Here is a 6,161-nt window from a genome sequence, read left to right as displayed (position 1 = left end):
TTTATACTACTAAGCTGAGGGGGAGAAAAGGAAAAATTATATATATTAGGTGCCACAAGAAGCAATAGATAGATCTAAGCTTATACTACTAAGGTTGCATGAAGATGAGCCGGAGCCGGAGACCAACGATAACGCCTCACTGCCTCCGCTGATCTCACTCTGAGAAAAGGATGGAGCAACGAGAGTGAACGATAATTCACAGCCACCGCCTTCGCCGTGGTCTTTCCCCACATCTCTCCTAACATTCCGGTCATCGTCGACATGTTTGCCGTCTGTGTATTTGTTATCATCTACATTAACCTTGGAAACCTGAAAAAATGGAAAACGTGAATTGCATGTACCAATACCACTTGAATCATTTATGTTCATCATCCTAATGAACTGGTGTTCGAAATGAAACGAAAACACTACGAAAAAACTAGGCAAGTAGGGTTACAAGACATGGATATTCCCTGTTGCTACCACTGGTCATAAGATACGTATTGGAACTTAGCCCACATTACACTCAAGCCATAACAAAAGCTGTCAATATATACGTATGTATAGTTCTGGTGTACCTTGAGGAAATCAGATTCTTCTTGACCTTGAGCGTGCTCCAGACGAAAGCACCATTACAATGCTTTATTCCTTTATGAACAACCATTCTCTGCTGCACATAATCATCAACAAAGTACGGTTTCCTTCTGCATTTCAGATTCTGATCACAGATTGAACTCTTCGTCTCGATTCTCGCCCTGATGAGAAAAAAAGGCAAAAGAAAGAAATCAAAGAGAACTTCAAGAGAAAAATAACTTTATGTATAAATACATGAAAGGGAATAAAGCTAAGCTGACCTTTTTGAAGGAAGATGACTTTTTGAAGGAAGGACTGTATATCAGTTGAGAATCTGATTCTTCAATCCGCTTTGTAGCATCCACATATCCAACATGTTTCTCAGAAGATTGTGTTCTTTGATGGGTTGAACTTCTATCTGTGAACCCCAAAAAATCAATGGAAAGTTGCTTTCAGTTATGGTATTGGGTTTCATCGACATGCCAAGAGTGGAAGATTTGGGGAGTGAACAAGTTACTGGGCTGTTCATGTCAATTTTGGCATCAAATGAAAGAAAGGAGATATAATAATGAAGTGATACATCTAGCACTTTCTTTTTACCAAAAATTGTGTAGAAATGGAGTTTATGATCTTTGATTTCTAACACCAGAAACAAACCATTAGAAGAAAGTACGTACCTTGTCTGCTAACATCACTTCTCATGCTCCTATACATCTGCTTACAAAACAAAAAACCATGTGAACAAAATGATCAAAGGGAAGAGAATAAACAAAAGTGAAACATCATGGAACACCTGAAGATGGCTTTCACATGAGAAATGGTGAGTCCCTTCACATCCATGAGTTGAAGAAAAGTTTCGGTGTAGCCTCTGCCCAAAAAAAAGAGAGAAAAATGATTATTCAACAGCACTCAACACACTAGACAAGCTGTAGAACAAGAAGAAGACAGAAACTTACTGCCACGACCCCAGCCTCTCGATGGCCTGAACGAAACAGTGGTGGAGCTGAGGCGTCCATCTCAAACGAGGCACCTTCGATCTTACATACTGCCTCACTGCACCCTCCAACAACTACCCATTTCCCAGTTTTTTTCCAGAAGAAATCTTCAAAATGGGTACGCAAAAGTTCACTCCTTTATTCCCAAAGGTATATCCTTTCAAAGCTTTCACCAAGATTCTCAGCTAACACACTCTTAAACATGATCACTTTGCAATAAAGCAGCAAGACAGGAAAAAGGAACAAGAAATATCACGAGGGGAAGCACTGTAAATTCCTAAGAAGCACTGATAATACCTGCAAAAATATGGTCACACACTTTCCTCAGATAAAATAAAATCCAAAAAAAAAACTGAATTATATTATTAAAAACGATTTAAACCCAGATTTTAAATCAAAAACTCCCCGTCACCAGCTTCTCTGATCTGTCAAAATTACCCCTTCACCCAACTGCTTCGCATTGACCTTTTGCTTCGTCTCTTCTTTACTGTGCGTAAATAGAGGCTATGAACGTGTGTATATATATATATAATACTGCCAACGTCGACATGATGATCACCAAAGACCCCAAGCTTGTGTTTGTGTAGGACGATCAACGCCGTACATTAAAAGAAGTAGAATCAACGGTGATGCGGTGAAAGAGAGGAACACGTAATAGCGAGGACAGCAGATAAACAGGGGATTCTATAGGTTTCCGTATACAGAAAACGGGGAATAAGGAATTGGAATTGTCAATTCAATTTTGGACACATAACGTCATCTCCTCGTTCATCAAATCAATCACCTATTGTTTTGAAAAATAAGAAACGATAATAAAACTTTTATTTAGGTTTTGGATCAAAATTTAATGTTAATTTTAAAAAAATTAAAAGTTTAAATATTAAAATAAATTAAAATTACTAATTTAAATATTGAATACGTAATTTATTCTAAAATTTATCATTATAGACACATATATGTACAATAATATCATAAAATATGACATAAAATTAAGTAATTAATCATGTTATGTGTGCCATCTGTTATCTTATATTACATTTATCCTTTAGAGAGATTTAACGGCGAAAAAATATTTCTTGAAATGTTACAATCAAATAACGATTAAAAATTTCAACAATTAATTAATTTAATTACGTTTAGGCATCTAATATTTTACTATTGATAAATAAATGTCTCTAATCGTGAGGGGACAGTGTGGTTCGTGGGAGGACAAAACGCATTTACTAAATCGAGCAGGGCTAAGAACTGCACCTATTGGCCACCATCAAAATCCGAAACGTACACATACACTGTGCTCTCTTATCTTCAATACCTATTCTTGTTTTCTTACCATCCCCTCGGGATATTTACCTGCATTCATTGTTTCTTTCCCTTTGGCCTGCTGCCAATAAATACAAAGAGTTACCGTTTTCTCTTTGTTTATAGGGATTAGTAATCTTGCTTCGCCGATGAAGTTCAGGTAGCTTTTCCTTTTTCCGACGTCCGATGACCCGTTCTTTGCCATGATTTGGTTCAGTCGAGTAAACTTTGTAGCTTTGGCTTCTTCATTATTACCAATATTCATCCATAATCCGACCTTGATGTTTATAGTTACATTCCACCAGCAATTGTCATGTCACTTTTTGGATTACTTTATGTAGTTCGCCATATTTAGCAGTAGGGCAATGATCAAACAGCCAACTTGACCATTCCTTCACAGTCCAACGAGAGCCATTGGCTGGCCATTGAATTCCTAAATTCCTCCACACTGCGCTTGCTACAGAACAGTCACGTATTACGTGTTCACTTGATTCGATTATGGTCGGGCATCGGGGACAATGGGGGTTCGGGATGACACGTTTTTTATACAAATTCATCATTGTTGGGACAAGACTGTGGACAAACCGACAAACCGCATGTTTAATCTTCCTCTGATAGTCACTACTCCAGATTCTAGTATAGCACGTTGAGAAATCAATCTCGGCAGTAGGTCTTGTTTGTGCACTATAAGGTGACACGGGGACAAATAAATTAATCAAACTTCTGTCCTCTGGTTTCTGCAGATTAACATAAAAGGTCTAGATGGTATACAAGGTCCTGTATATGTCGGCACTGGGTGTGTTTTCAGAAGGCAAGCTCTCTATGGTTATGGACCTCCGAAGGGGGCTAAGCGCCCGAAGACGGTAACATGTGGCTGCTGCCCTTGCTTTGGACGCCGCAGAGAGGATAGAAAGCATTCTAAGGATGGTGGAAATGCAAATGGTCCAAGCCTGGAAGGTGGTTAACACTTAACACTGACATTTTATTCTTGTCATTCAATCTTCAGCAGCTGCCGTTCATATGATTTATTCATTTCATCTGACTTCCAAATCTTGTTTTTCTTAAATACTAACTGCAACCAAAGATGACAAGGAGTATCTGATGTCCAACATGAACTTTGTAAAGAAATTTGGACAGTCGACCATCTTTGTAATTTCAACCCTGATGGAACAAGGTTGTGTCCCTCCTTCCTCAAGCCCTGCAGCTCTGCTCAAAGAAGCCATTCATGTAATTAGCTGTGGTTATGAAGACAAAGCAGAATGGGGAAGCGAGGTACGTAATGCTGACCGCTTGAAATTTAGCATGCCATTTGCGCTTGTGAAGTTGTGATTTCGAAAGAAGCGCAGATGTTTCTAAGTTTAAACATTAATCTGAAGTTTGTATCTTCCACATATTATGGCTCAATTACAGAGGATATTCTAACAGGTTTCCAGATGCACTGCCGTGGACGGAGGTCGAAATACTGTATGCCAAAGTTGCCTGCATTCAAAGGTTCAGCTCCCATCAATCTCTCGGATCGTCTCAACCAAGTCCTTCGATGGGCGCTTGGTTCTGTTGAAATTTTCTTTAGTCATCACTGCCCTGCATGGTACGGCTTCAAGGAAGGAAGGCTGAGGTGGCTCGAGCGATTTGCATATGTCAACACAACCATCTACCCCTTCACATCTTTACCACTCTTCGCCTATTGTTCCCTTCCAGCAATCTGTTGCTTACTGACAAATTTATCATGCCACCGGTAATAAAGGATTCTCCTTTAATCATTGAACTGAAGATTAAATACCTTACCTGCTAACTTGTTCATATTCTCTCCTGCAACAGATAGGCACCTTTGCAAGTCTATTCTTCATTGCCTTGTTTCTTTCAATCTTTGCAACTGGTATTCTTGAGTTCAGGTGGACGGAGTAAGCATCGAGGAATGGTGGAGAAACGAGCAATTCTGGGTCATCGGTGGTATTTCGGCACATCTGTTCGCTGTCATCCAAGGCCTGTTGAAGGTTCTAGCTGGTATTGACACTAATTTCACTGTCACATCCAAGGCCACAGATGATGAGGAGTTCGGAGAATTGTATGCCTTCAAATAAAAATATTTTATTTTTATTTTCATTTAAAAATATATAATTTATTTCAATTTATTAAAAGTATGACTAAGTTGAAATAATATGTAAAAAAAAGGGACCAAATATATGAATATATCAAAATATTTAACTGATGTTAACGACAATTAGCTCGGAGTGACCAAATCTTGTTTAAATAAAAACGTAAGTGACCATATCTTATGTATTTTGAAATAATTGATCAAAAGTGGACAAAACTCAAAGATAAATGATCAACCATGTAATTAACCCCAAATAAAAATGCCTACTTTGTGAGATTTGCCTTTGCGAATGCTTTTGTATTGTTACCGAGTTTATTTACCTCGGTAAAACATTAATATATGGAACCAAATTTTTTTACCAAAATTCACTTTTAAAACCTAGTAAAACATTAATATATGGCATAATATCAAAAATAGTCCCCCGATGTTGACCAAAATGATCATTTTTCCCTATTCTTTTTTATGGAACATTTTGTCCTCCAACTTTTCACTTTGTGGCAAAAAGCTCCCTCTATAGATGAAAATTACTTGCTAACACATGATTAACGCTCCGGAGCTTTTTTAACTTAAAATGAAATGTTGAGGGTTAAATGTCCAAAAAAAATAAGGGACAAAATAATTATTTTATTAAATGTTAGGGGGTTTTTTACCCTAAAGTGAAATGTTAGGGGGGGAATGCTACAAAAGATAAAATAGGAGACAAAATAACCATTTTGATTAACATTGTGGTTACTTATTTTTTGTTTAATTATGGTTTTAGTCCCTTTAATATATTAAAATTTTAAATTTAAGTTACCTTTTTTAATTAGTAGAACTAAGTTAATAATATATTTAATTGTTAGAAACAACCAGTTAATCTAGTAAGATGAGACATTAAATTCCTTAAGCAAGATTAGTGGTTCGAATTTTGATGTTTGTAAATAGAACATATTAGATTGGTAGGGTCATCCTCGCCTTTGCAGTACCCGATCATGATTAGTCTTTCAATAGATAGGATATCGGTGGTTAAAAAATCGCTAATTGTATGCTTAACCAAACAACCTCATTGGTTAAAAAATTATTGTTATCTTTTGAGGTCACAGATTCAAACACCGTATATATAAAGGAACGAACGTTCATTATCAAATGAACAAGAACGAATGTCAACACCTTTAATCAAACCAGAATGATTTAGTCCAAATATTGAAGGATGGCATATAGTTGAAAAGCATGCAGTATTC

At 37.0% G+C, this 6,161-nt stretch overlaps 1 long non-coding RNA gene across 1 annotated transcript; it reads right to left on the bottom strand.

The window, feature by feature from the left end:
* LOC120145191 lies at window positions 1-1,269 on the bottom strand. Its single transcript, XR_005518108.1, has 4 exons — window positions 1,230-1,269; window positions 834-970; window positions 558-734; window positions 1-309 (listed from the first exon to the last, which is right to left on the bottom strand). It is a non-coding gene; the product is annotated as an uncharacterized LOC120145191 (long non-coding RNA).
* Window positions 1,270-6,161: the final 4,892 nt, after the last annotated feature.

The sequence above is a fragment of the Hibiscus syriacus genome, unplaced genomic scaffold, assembly GCF_006381635.1.
Source record: "Hibiscus syriacus cultivar Baekdansim isolate YM2019G1 unplaced genomic scaffold, ASM638163v2 tig00110893_pilon, whole genome shotgun sequence".
Taxonomy (NCBI): Eukaryota; Viridiplantae; Streptophyta; class Magnoliopsida; order Malvales; family Malvaceae; genus Hibiscus; species Hibiscus syriacus.
This window is presented reverse-complemented; position numbering and strand designations above follow the sequence as displayed.